At 45.5% G+C, this 12,314-nt stretch overlaps 1 protein-coding gene across 2 annotated transcripts in view; it reads right to left on the bottom strand.

The window, feature by feature from the left end:
• The window catches only part of btr01 (bloodthirsty-related gene family, member 1), a 30,876-nt gene extending 26,756 nt beyond the window's left edge, over nt 1–4,120 (bottom strand). Inside the window, exon 1 of one of the 2 annotated variants that reach the window (XM_060917236.1) lies at nt 4,004–4,120. The gene's annotated coding sequence lies outside the window, so the exon portion shown is untranslated. Of the gene's footprint in view, nt 1–3,883 lie in introns of both variants that reach the window. The other variant, XM_060917235.1, reaches the window with a different exon arrangement.
• Nucleotides 4,121–12,314: the final 8,194 nt, after the last annotated feature.

The following is a 12,314-nucleotide window of genomic DNA, read 5'->3' as shown; positions in this document are numbered from 1 at the left end:
GGCTCAGTCTTCCCTTTCGGGCACTCTCATTTTCTGTTAGAATTTGGTAAAGAAAAAAATAAATATATTATTTACCAGCTTAAGGTCGGTCCATATGGTGAAATACCGTGACCTCAGCCTTGAATACTAACCTCGGCCAAGAGGGCCTCGGTCAGTACTTTCAAGACCTCGGTCACGGTATTTCATGATATGGACCTCCCAGCTGGTAAATAACATATATATAATCATTGCACTGGTATCCAGATCCACTGCCTCAATGATGTTCAATGAAGATTAATGAATTAATTAATTGTTGTCTCATTACACAGTAGAGAAGCACTTGATAATATTTTAGTTTAAATATTGCAAAATATTTGGATTTTTCTTTTCTAAGCTTAAGACATTTAAAAAATAATTTATGAATAGTTGCCTAAAGTTTCCAAACTCAAACAGAAAGAAAAAACTGATAGTATTGTGTTAATACCCATGTTGTTTTCCTGTCGTGTGCAATGTTCAGGATGTGCCCACCTGTTGAAACCCCACTGCCACCCTGCTGCCACCCTGTGTCATTCAAGATCTATACAGCTTCACAGATCCATCACTAATCTGCCTGTTTTTTGGGGTTTTTTTGTTACGCAATGAGTCACCCCTTTCAAAAATTCCTTCACAAAGCATGCTTGTGTTTTAAAAATATAATTTCCATCCAAAATAATTTTAAACAAATTTCTTAAATATTAAAGACTTTTTTTGTATTTTTGTATCAGTATCTGTGCTGTGAATATTCTCAGGGTGTAATGAGACAACAATCCAAGAGCATCAAATAATGATAGAGTTATAGAGAGAAACACACCACAGTGCTTTTCACCTCGAAATTTATAATAATTTTTTTAATCTGATATATCTGTTAGATTTTCTGAAACACAAATGAATAAAAATTGCAACCCAGTGTGTGAAAATGTTTAAAAGACAAAAAAAAGTAATGAATGGGACATCAAGAGTGAAAGGTCTAAATAATTATGTACAGTGGTGCTTGAAAGTTTGTGAACCCTTTAGAATTTTCTATATTTCTGCATAAATATGACCTAAAACATCATCTGATTTTCACACAAATCCTAAAAGTAGGTAAAGAGAACCCAGTTAAACAAATGAGACAAAAATATTATACTTGGTCATTTATTTATTGAGGAAAATGATCCAATATTACATATCTGTGGGTGGCAAAAGTATGTGAACCTTTGCTTTCAGTATTTGGTGTGATCCCTTTGTGCAGCAATAACTGCAACTAAACATTTCTGGTAACTGTTGATCAGTCCTGCACACCGGCTTGGAGGAATTTTAGCCCATTCCTCCATACAGAACAGCTTCAACTCTGGGATTTGGTGGGTTTCTTCACATGAACTGCTCACTTCAGGTCCTTCCACAACATTTCAATTGGATTAAGGTCAGGACTTTGACTTGGCCATTCCAAAACATTAACTTTATTCTTCTTTAACCATTCTTTGGTAGAACGACTTGTGTGCTTAGGGTTGTTGTCTTGCTGCATGACCCACCTTCTCTTGAGATTCAGTTCACGGACAGATGTCCTGACATTTTCCTTTGGAAGTCATTGTGATAATTCAGAATTCATTGTTCCATCAATGATGGCAAGCTGTCCTGGCCCAGATGCAGCAAAACAAGCCCAAACCATGATACTATCACCACCATGTTTCACAGATGAGATAAGGTTCTTATGCTGGAATGCAGAGTTTTCCTTTCTCCAAACATAACACTTCTCATTTAAAGCAAAAAGTTCTATTTTGGTCTCATCCGTCCATAAAACATTTTTCCAATAGCCTTCTGGCTTGTCCACATGATCTTTAGTAAACTGCAGATGAGCAGCAATGTTCTTTTTGGAGAGCAGTGGCTTTCTCCTTGCAATCCTGCCATGCACACCATTGTTGTTCAGTGTTCTCCTGATAGTGGACTCATGAACATTAACATTAGCCAATGTGAGAGAGGCCTTCAGTTGCTTAGAAGTTACCCTGGGGTTCTTTGTGACCTCGTCGACTATTACACGCCTTGCTCTTGGAGTGACCTTTGTTGGTCAACCACTCCTAGGGAGGGTAACAATGGTCTTGAATTTCCTCCATTTGTACACAATCTGTCTGACTGTGGATTGGTGGAGTCCAAACTCTTTAGAGATGGTTTAGTAACCTTTTCCAGCCTGATGAGCATCAACAATGCTTTTTTTGAGGTCCTCAGAAATCTCCTTTGTTCGTGTCATGATACACTTCCACAAACATGCGTTGTGAAGATCAGACTTTGATAGATCCCTGTTCTTTAAATAAAACAGGGTGCCCACTCACACCTGATTGTCATCCCATTGATTGAAAACACTTAACTCTAATTTCACCTTCAAATTAACTGCTAATCCTAGAGGTTCACATACTTTTGCCACTCACAGATATGTAATATTAGATCATTTTCCTCAATAAATAAATGACCAAGTATAATATTTTTGTCTCATTTGTTTAACTGGGTTCTCTTTATCTACTTTCCAGACTTGTGTGAAAATCTGATGATGTTTTAGGTCATATTTATGCAGAATTATAGAAAATTCTAAAGGGTTCACAAACTTTCAAGCACCACTGTAATAATTAGGAGCACAGATTGCTATTATGGTCATGTCCCAGCTATTAAACATTACATAAAGCATAAAAGATTTATAACTCAAACCCAAATCAATAAAATGCCCACATTGGCCTATAATCTCATTTCATCAACTGTATATCAAACTTTGCACGTTTTGTTTTCTGAGCTCTGTTTCTCAAGTCAAGTCAAGTCAAGTCAACTTTATTGTCAAATATGCTATACATGCTCGACATACAGCACAGATGAAATATCAATCCTCTCTGACCCACGGTGCAAACAGGCAATGCAATAAATAAAAATAGAATAACTGAAAAAAACAAACAATATAAACAGTATAAACACTGTAGATAGGAACTAGACATAGACTAAACACTCAAACAATATAAACAGTATAAATAAACAGTATAAACACTAGCTAAAACAAGACAGACTAAACACTCAGACAATATAAACAGTGTAAACACTAGATAAGAACTACACACAGACTAAACACTCAAACAGACAATATAAACACTCTAGATATGAACTAAACATAGACTAAACACTCATATATATATATATATATATATATATATATATATCATTATCTCTAGCCACTTTATCCTGTTCTACAGGGTCGCAGGAGCCTATCCCAGCTGACTATGGGCGAAAGGCAGGGTACACCCTGGACAAGTCACCAGGTCATCACAGGGCTGACACATAGACACAGACAACCATTCACACATACGGTCAATTTAGAGTCACCAGTTAACCTAACCTGCATGTCTTTGGACTGTGGGGGAAACCGGAGCACCCGGAGGAAACCCACGCGGACAACATGCAAACTCCGCACAGAAAGGCCCTCGCCAGCCACGGGGCTCGACCCCGGAACCTTCTTGCTGTGAGGTGACAGCGCTAACCACTATACCACCGTGCTCTATATATGTATATATGCAAATTGGTTAAAATAACCAAACAGTCAAGGGCACTTGAGGTATAGCAGGTAAACATAGCAGGTTTGAGTAAAGAAGAGTGAAAATATGAAGCACATGAAGAGAGAAAAGTGTTTTTAGTCTGTTTCCTGTGGAATGAAGCTAAACCTGATCTAATCTGTGCAAAGAAGTGCTTTAGACACAGATACACAGTTATTGTCTGCACAGGAAAGGAGAGCAGGGCCTGAGGAACAATAATAACGATAATAACAAAAATAAAAAAAAAACACACATTCATGCTGCTCTTTAATTGTTAAGTTTAATATTTGTTTTCATCTTTGGAGTGGTGATGATGAGCTTACCGTCACTGCTCCTCCTCTTCAGCGCTCTTTGGATTCATATACTGTATAGAATTTCAGCTTTTCCTCTTTTTCTCTCTTTTTCTTTAATTCTTTTCAGTTTTTCAAGATTTAAGAACTTACTTTGAGGCTCGATTGTTGCTCAGACTCTTACATGTGCTTCCTTTGTCTTTGACTGATGGTTAAAAAAAACCTTTAGTAATGAACTTATGAGGAAGGGTGTGACTGCATACCCACCCACACACACACACACACGCACGCACACCAGATCACCAGTCCAACAAGTTATACAGGCATGACCATTCATAAATACTTTAAAGATCTCTCTCTCTCTCTCTCTCTCTCTCTCTCTCTCTCTCTCTTTTTCTCTTTAGGCAAGTGTCTTAGCACATCAGGATGTGGTGATTTTATTTAACTCTTCCATGCAAAAATGTTCCAGTTGTATGAAATTGTACGAAGATCTCCTCTGCACAGCCCTACAGCCTGAAGTTCACAAACATGAAGAGGCCTGCAATCAGAAAAATAACTGGATGTTGAACAATGGAACAGAGGAAGAAAGCAGTGATGAGCCAGCCGAGAATTAAGAAAATCACTTTGTACTTGAGAAAATGATGTCTGAAGTAAAAGATGGGGTGAACCACAAGGGTTAGGGTTAGTGCTCTAAGTTCATCCCACATTGGAACACAGAACAGCCAAAGAAACCAAGACCACGAACCAGTTGTACTTGTTAATGAGGATCATTTTTAAGATGGCCACTTTGATGGCTGTAAGTACGACATGATGTTGGTGAAGTTCTCCTGCACCACCTGGTTCCTGAAGAAACTGAACAATGTGTTAAACATTTCAGATACAAGGAACACAAAGAACATTGATCTACATTGGTAAAATTGCAGAACCCCATTATTGGTCAATGTGGAAGAATTAAACCTGAAATGAAACACTCCAAAATCTGTGAAATTCTCTTTAAAGTCTGTTCTGCTGATCTGAGAGAACAATGGTCATGCCATGACTTTTTTGAAAATAAATAATAATAATTTGAATCCGGCGGCATGGTGGTGTAGTGGTTAGCGCTGTCGCCTCACAGCAAGAAGGTCTGGGTTTGAGCCCCGGGGCCGGCGAGGGCCTTTCTGTGTGGAGTTTGCATGTTCTCCCCATGTCCGCGTGGGTTTCCTCCGGGTACTCCGGTTTCCCCCACAGTCCAAAGACATGCAGGTTAGGTTAACTGGTGACTCTAAATTGACCGTGAGTGTGAATGGTTGTCTGTGTCTATGTGTCAGCCCTGTGATGACCTGGCGACTTGTCCAGGGTGTACCCCGCCTTTCGCCCGTAGTCAGCTGGGATAGGCTCCAGCTTGCCTGCGACCCTGTAGAAGGATAAAGCAGCTAGAGATAATGAGATGAGATAATTTGAATCCTGGGTGGGAAAATATCATCATCTCATTATCTCTAGCCGCTTTATCCTTCTACAGGGTCGCAGGCAAGCTGGAGCCTATCCCAGCTGACTACGGGCGAAAGGCGGGGTACACCCTGGACAAGTCGCCAGGTCATCACAGGGCTGACACATAGACACAGACAACCATTCACACTCACATTCACATCTACGGTCAATTTAGAGTCACCAGTTAACCTAACCTGCATGTCTTTGGACTGTGGGGGAAACCGGAGCACCCGGAGGAAACCCACGCGGACACGGGGAGAACATGCAAACTCCGCACAGAAAGGCCCTCGCCGGCCCCGGGGCTCGAACCCAGGACCTTCTTGCTGTGAGGCGACAGCGCTAACCACTACACCACCATGCCGCCCCGTGGGAAAATATCTCATCTCATCTCATTATCTCTAGCCGCTTAATCCTTCTACAGGGTCGCAGGCAAGCTGGAGCCTATCCCAGCTGACTACGGGCGAAAGGCGGGGTACACCCTGGACAAGTCGCCAGGTCATCACAGGGCTGACACATAGACAACCATTCACACTCACATTCACACCTACGGTCAATTTAGAGTCACCAGTTAACCTAACCTGCATGTCTTTGGACTGTGGGGGAAACCGGAGCACCCGGAGGAAACCCACGCGGACACGGGGAGAACATGCAAACTCCACACAGAAAGGCCCTCGCCGGCCCCGGGGCTCGAACCCAGGACCTTCTTGCTGTGAGGCGACAGCGCTAACCACTACACCACCGTGCCGCCCGTGGGAAAATATATTCTATTCAAATGAACTAGATAATGTTAGGACTGGGACTGTTTTGGCCTCTAGAGGCCGCTGTTATTTCCATCTTGTCATGTTTGTTTTGGCCTCTAGAGGCCGCCACTGTGTTTTTGTGTTTGTCTTGATTGCCTGTTTCCTGCCCCGCCTTGTTCCTTAATTGTTTTGTGTATAAATACCCCTCTGTTTGTTCCCTTGTCACGGAGTCTTTTTCCTATGCTATGCTGTTAGTGCTAGTTCCCTCTGTCCCATGTACCTTGCCTGTGTCTTAGTATTCTTGGTTTTGTTGCTTTCTTTTGGACTTTGTGGATTTTGTTTTGACCTTTGAATCTTCTTAGCATTTGAGTTTTTGCCTCTTCTTTTCTTAGTTGGATTTTGGACATTGAACCTTGGGATATTTTTATTTTTGTATATCTTCTGAGCTTTGGATTATTCTTTTTGTTTTTTCCCTTGGATTGTATATATTTTGTAAATAAACTTTTTGATACTTTTCTACTTCTGCCTCACGCCTCTGCACTTGAGTCATCCCCCTGGTGGCCTAGTGGGGGTTTGCTGGATTATCACACCAGTGAACCAGGTTTGAATCCCAGCAAAACCCTAACAGAAAGACTCCGTCATGACCGACTCAGCAGAGGCTGCTTCAACTGTCTACCCGGCCAACCTTCAGGGAATTATGGAAGCTTTGACACGCTTCGGAGCGACCATGAATGCTCACAAGCCAACGTGAGGCCCTTGCTCGCCATGAGGTACTGCTTCTGCAAATTGGGAAAACCCTGGCACAGCTGACACCTCTGCCTGCATCTCCTCATCCTGATCCAGCTCCTGCTCCAGTGCCTCCTGCCACACTGTCTCCTTCACCTTGCGAACCCAGCCTTCCTGCACCACAGAGGTATGATGGCAAGCACGGTGAGTGCCGGGAGTTCCTTACCCAGTGCCAACTCACCTTTGAGCTCCAGCCTACCACCTACACTACGGATCGCCGCAAGATCGCCTTTGTGATAACCTTGTTAGCTGGTAAGGCACGAGCTTGGGCAACAGCTATCTGGCAGAGACGGGGACCCGAGTGCTCTGATTTTGAACTGTTTACTGAAGAGATGCTTCGGGTCTTCGACCAGGCGGACATCAGTACCGACGCAGCTAGAAAGCTCATGTCCATCCGGCAAGGAGGAAGTGTCGCAGACTACGCCATATCGTTCCGGACTCTCGCAGCAGTCAGCGGATGGAATGAGGCTGCCCTGGTTTCAGCCTTTCACCATGGTTTGTCTGACCCCATCAAAGACAGCCTGGCCTCTATTTGATGCCCAAGTGACCTCGAAACTCTGATCTCACATGCTATTCGTCTGGACAACAGGATTAGAGAACGCCGCCAAGTCCTGAGTCTCCCTGGCCTCACTGTCTCTGCATGGAGCCCGTCTACCTCCTCCAGTGACTGTCCAGAGCCCATGCAAGTTGGCCGTACTCATCTCTCCGTAGCCGAGAGGGAGCGCAGAAGGAGGGACAAGTGCTGCATCTACTGTGGCAAGCCTGGTCACTTCCGAGCATCATGTCCCGAGCTCTTGGGAAAAGGACCGCCCCGTCCAGCCGAGGGAGGGTTGCCTACCCTCTCTCCCAGACTTCCTGGCCAAGGAATCTACATCCCGGTCTCCACCTCCTGGGGTGAGTCCGTCCACTCTTGTCAAGCCTTGTTAGACTCAGGGGCAGCTGGAAACTTTATAGATATCCACTTCGCCCAAAGCATCAATGTCCCGACTGTGCCTCTTGAAGTCCCACTGTCTGTGTCTGCCCTCGATGGTCAAGCGTTAGATGATGGAAGAGTCACCCAAGTTACTTCTCCAGTCTTCCTCCAGTCTCAAGGTCACAAGGAAGAAATATCCCTGCACCTGATTCTTTCACCTGAGTTCCCAGTTATTCTAGGTCTTCCATGGCTTACCCGCCACAACCCTCGTATAGACTGGGTCACTAGCCAGGTTGTGGAATGGGGCCCTGTGTGCCATGCCTCTTGTCTGCTCTCTAGCTCTCCTGTGTCTCCTGCCGAGCCTCCTGATCTCACCGAGCTATCTCAAGTTCCCACAGAGTACTGGGATTTGAAGGAGGTATTCAGCAAGAGCAGGGCCACCGTTCTTCCTCCGCACCGGGCCTACGACTGTGCCATCGACTTGCTCCCTGGGACTACCCCTCCTCGTGGCAGACTGTTTTCCCTCTCTCAGCCAGAATGCAAGGCCATGGAGGAATACCTCAAAGATGCCCTGGTCTCTGGGTTCATTCGACCCTCCACCTCACCTGCTGGTGCCGGCTTCTTCTTTGTCAGCAAGAAGGATGGGGGGCTCCGACCGTGTATTGCCTACAGGGGCATGAACAAGATCACTGTGCGCAATCCGATATCCTCTTCTGCTGATGTCCACAGCATTCGACCTGCTCCAAGGCACCACCGTCTTCACCAAGTTGGACCTACGGAACGCATACCACCTCATCCGTATCCAACAGGGAGATGAGTGGAAGACTGCCTTTAACACCCCATCTGGGCACTACGAATACCAGGTGATGCCCTTTGGACTCACCAACGCACCAGCTGTTTTTCAGGCCCTAATCAACAACGTCTTGAGGGACATGATTAACCTGTACATTTTTGTCTACCTCGACGACATCCTTATCTTTTCCAAGACCATGCAGGAGCACCGCCACCATGTCCGCCAGGTTCTCCAGAGGCTGCTACAGAACAATCTGTTCGCCAAGGCCCAGAAATGCGAATTTCATGTTCCCGAGGTCTCCTTTCTGGGTTTTATTGTACGGACAGGCCAACTCCAAATGGACCCAGCCAAGACCCTGGCCATCCAGGACTGGCCCACTCCCAAGTCCGTCAAAGAGGTTCAGCAGTCCTTAGGATTTGCTAACTTCTACCGCAAGTTTATCAGGAACTTTAGTTCTGTAGCAGCACCCATGTCAGACCTCACCAAAGGGACAGGTGGATCATATGTCTGGTCTCCTCAGGCGGAAAAGGCGTTCAAAGACCTCAAGCACCGCTTCTGCACGGCACCCATTCTGGTCCTCCCGGACACCTCCCAACCATTCATCGTGGAGGTGGACGCCTCGGACAGTGGTGTCGGCACGGTGCTCTCTCAACGTTCGGAAGGAAAGCTGCACCCCTGTACTTACTTCTCCCACCGCCTGAGTCCTGCGGAGTCCCGGTACGATGTGGAGGATCGAGAACTGCTAGCAGTCAAACTGGCCCTTGAGGAGTGGAGGCACTGGCTGGAGGGAGCGCAACATCCATTCCTGGTTTGGACAGACCACAAGAACCTGGAGTACCTCCAGCAAGCCAAAAGACTGAACCCACGACAGGCTAGGTGGGCCCTGTTTTTCAGTCGGTTTGACTTCACCCTCTCGTACCGCCCAGGCTCCAAGAACACCAAACCTGACGCACTGTCCAGGCTGTTCTCTGCCACTAACAGGGAGAGTGAAGTCGGGCCTATTATCCCTGTGTCCCGGATTGTGGCCCCTGTCCGCTGGGGTATTGAGGAGGCCATCCGACGAGCCCAACGCCAGGACCCTGGTCCTGGGACGGGGCCACCGGGCCTCTTGTACGTCCCACATCAAGCCCGGGCCAAGGTTCTCCAGTGGGGTCACTCTTCCCCTCTCACCGCCCACCCGGGAGCTCGGAGGACCCTGGACTTCCTGAAAAGACGCTTCTGGTGGCCTAACATGGAGAAGGAAGTAAGGTCATTTGTCCTGTCCTGTGAGGTCTGCACCAGAACCAAGAACCCGTGACAGCATCCCCAGGGTCTCCTGCATCCTCTGACCATTCCCGGGCATCCCTGGTCCCACGTGGCAGTCGACTTCATCACAGGTCTCCCTGAGTCACAAGGTAACACTGTCATATTGGTCATAGTTGACAGAGTCTCCAAGGCCTGCCGCTTTTTACCACTGTGCAAGCTCCCTTCTGCTCTTGAAACTGCTAAACTATTATTCACTCATGTCTTCCGAGTCTTTGGTCTCCCACAGGACATCGTCTCAGACCGAGGGCCCCAGTTCTCCTCCCGAGTGTGGCACGGGTTCTGCAAGGTCATCAGAGCCACTGCCAGCCTCTCCTCTGGGTTTCACCCACAGTCCAATGGCCAGACAGAGAGGCTCAACCAGGACCTGGAAACCACCCTGCGAGGCCTGGCTATGGATAAACCGACATCGTGAAGCATCTGGCTGCCATGGGCAGAGTACGCCCACAACACCCTGCAGTCATCGGCCACCAAGCTGTCGCCATTCCAGTGCCAATTCGGGTTCCAGCCACCTCTGTTCCCGGACCAGGAGGAGGACGCGGGGGTGCCCTCAGTCAACCAATATGTGAGACGCTGTCGCAAGACCTGGAGCAAGGTCAGGAAGACCCTCATCCAGACCTCCAGAACCAACCAGACTCAGGCCAACCGCCATAGAATACCTGCCCACGCTTTCTGCCCTGGGAAGTGGGTTTGGCTGTCCACTAAGGACCTTCCGCTGCGGGTGGAGAACCGCAAGCTTGCTCCTCGCTACATTGGCCCTTTCAAGGTGGTGCACAGGGTAAACCCTGTCACCTACCGGCTCCAGTTGCCCCGGACTCTGAGGATCAACCCCACATTCCATGTTTCCCTGTTGCGGCCCGTACTGACATCCATGTATGCCCCTGCCCCTAGGAACCCCCCACCCCCCCGCATCTTCCAGGGTCAGACTGTGTTCATCGTGCATTGCCTGCTTGACTCCCGCCGGGTCCGCGGCGGGCTTCAATATCTAGTTGATTGGGAGGGCTATGGCCCTGAGGAATGCTGTTGGGTCCCCGCCTGGGACATTCTAGATAAAGGACTATGCCGGGACTTCCATTCGGCCCATCCGGATCGCCCTGGGAATGTCAGGAGACACTCCTGGGGGGGGGGTCCTGTTAGGACTGGGACTGTTTTGGCCTCTAGAGGCCGCTGTTATTTCCATCTTGTCATGTTTGTTTTGGCCTCTAGAGGCCGCCACTGTGTTTTTGTGTTTGTCTTGATTGCCTGTTTCCTGCCCCGCCTTGTTCCTTAATTGTTTTGTGTATAAATACCCCTCTGTTTGTTCCCTTGTCACGGAGTCTTTTTCCTATGCTATGCTGTTAGTGCTAGTTCCCTCTGTCCCATGTACCTTGCCTGTGTCTTAGTATTCTTGGTTTTGTTGCTTTCTTTTGGACTTTGTGGATTTTGTTTTGACCTTTGAATCTTCTTAGCATTTGAGTTTTTGCCTCTTCTTTTCTTAGTTGGATTTTGGACATTGAACCTTGGGATATTTTTATTTTTGTATATCTTCTGAGCTTTGGATTATTCTTTTTGTTTTTTCCCTTGGATTGTATATATTTTGTAAATAAACTTTTTGATACTTTTCTACTTCCGCCTCATGCCTCTGCACTTGAGTCATTCCCCTGGTGGCCTAGTGGGGGTTTGCTGGATTATCACACCAGCAAACCAGGTTTGAATCCCAGCAAAGCCCTAATGGATAAATAGTCTGGCTCAAACATAATGTCCTGCAAGCTGCTGTTTTGAAAACACATTTGATAGAACATAATTGTTTTTTGCCTTTTTAATATATGTCCCATTTATTTGTTTGCTTGTTTGTAGTTGTATAGGTGTTGTTGTTGTTGTTGTTGTTTTAAATGACATTATAGTCCTCCTGTTCCTGATCAACTATGATGATGTTATATGTTTAAAATAAAAATGCATGTGAAGTACAAAATTAGCAAAATGCAAAAAAAAATCAGTTTTGATAAATTTATTAAAATAGCAAATTTATTTCAAGCATTTTATTTTTAATGATCTTTAGAAATCAGTTATATAACAAATTTATAACAGTGAAATAAACGTTTTAAACATTATCACTGCGCGAGTTTATTTACTGTCACATGGCTTTTGTCATTTTGTATTAATTATAGTTTAAAAATGTTTACAGAAGATTATTAGAACATTAACTTTGAAACCTTGAACATAAAATCAAGCCAGGGAATACAGTTTCAATTTCAGCTACAAAACTTCATGCACAAATTCATAACGGTATAAAAACAAATGATTTTTACATTTTAAACTCAGATTGTAGTGTCAGATTTTCATCAGACTCTCTAAACATGGAACAGTCATGTGAATATTTCTATAAAATAATTTATTGCTAATAACAGGATCAGTGAGAAATCTAAAGGGTTTAAAGCCCAACAGGAACGCCTGATGTAAAAACAGAATCTGTAAACTACAAAA

This window comes from Neoarius graeffei, chromosome 3, assembly GCF_027579695.1.
Source record: "Neoarius graeffei isolate fNeoGra1 chromosome 3, fNeoGra1.pri, whole genome shotgun sequence".
NCBI classification, from domain to species: Eukaryota; Metazoa; Chordata; class Actinopteri; order Siluriformes; family Ariidae; genus Neoarius; species Neoarius graeffei.
This window is presented reverse-complemented; position numbering and strand designations above follow the sequence as displayed.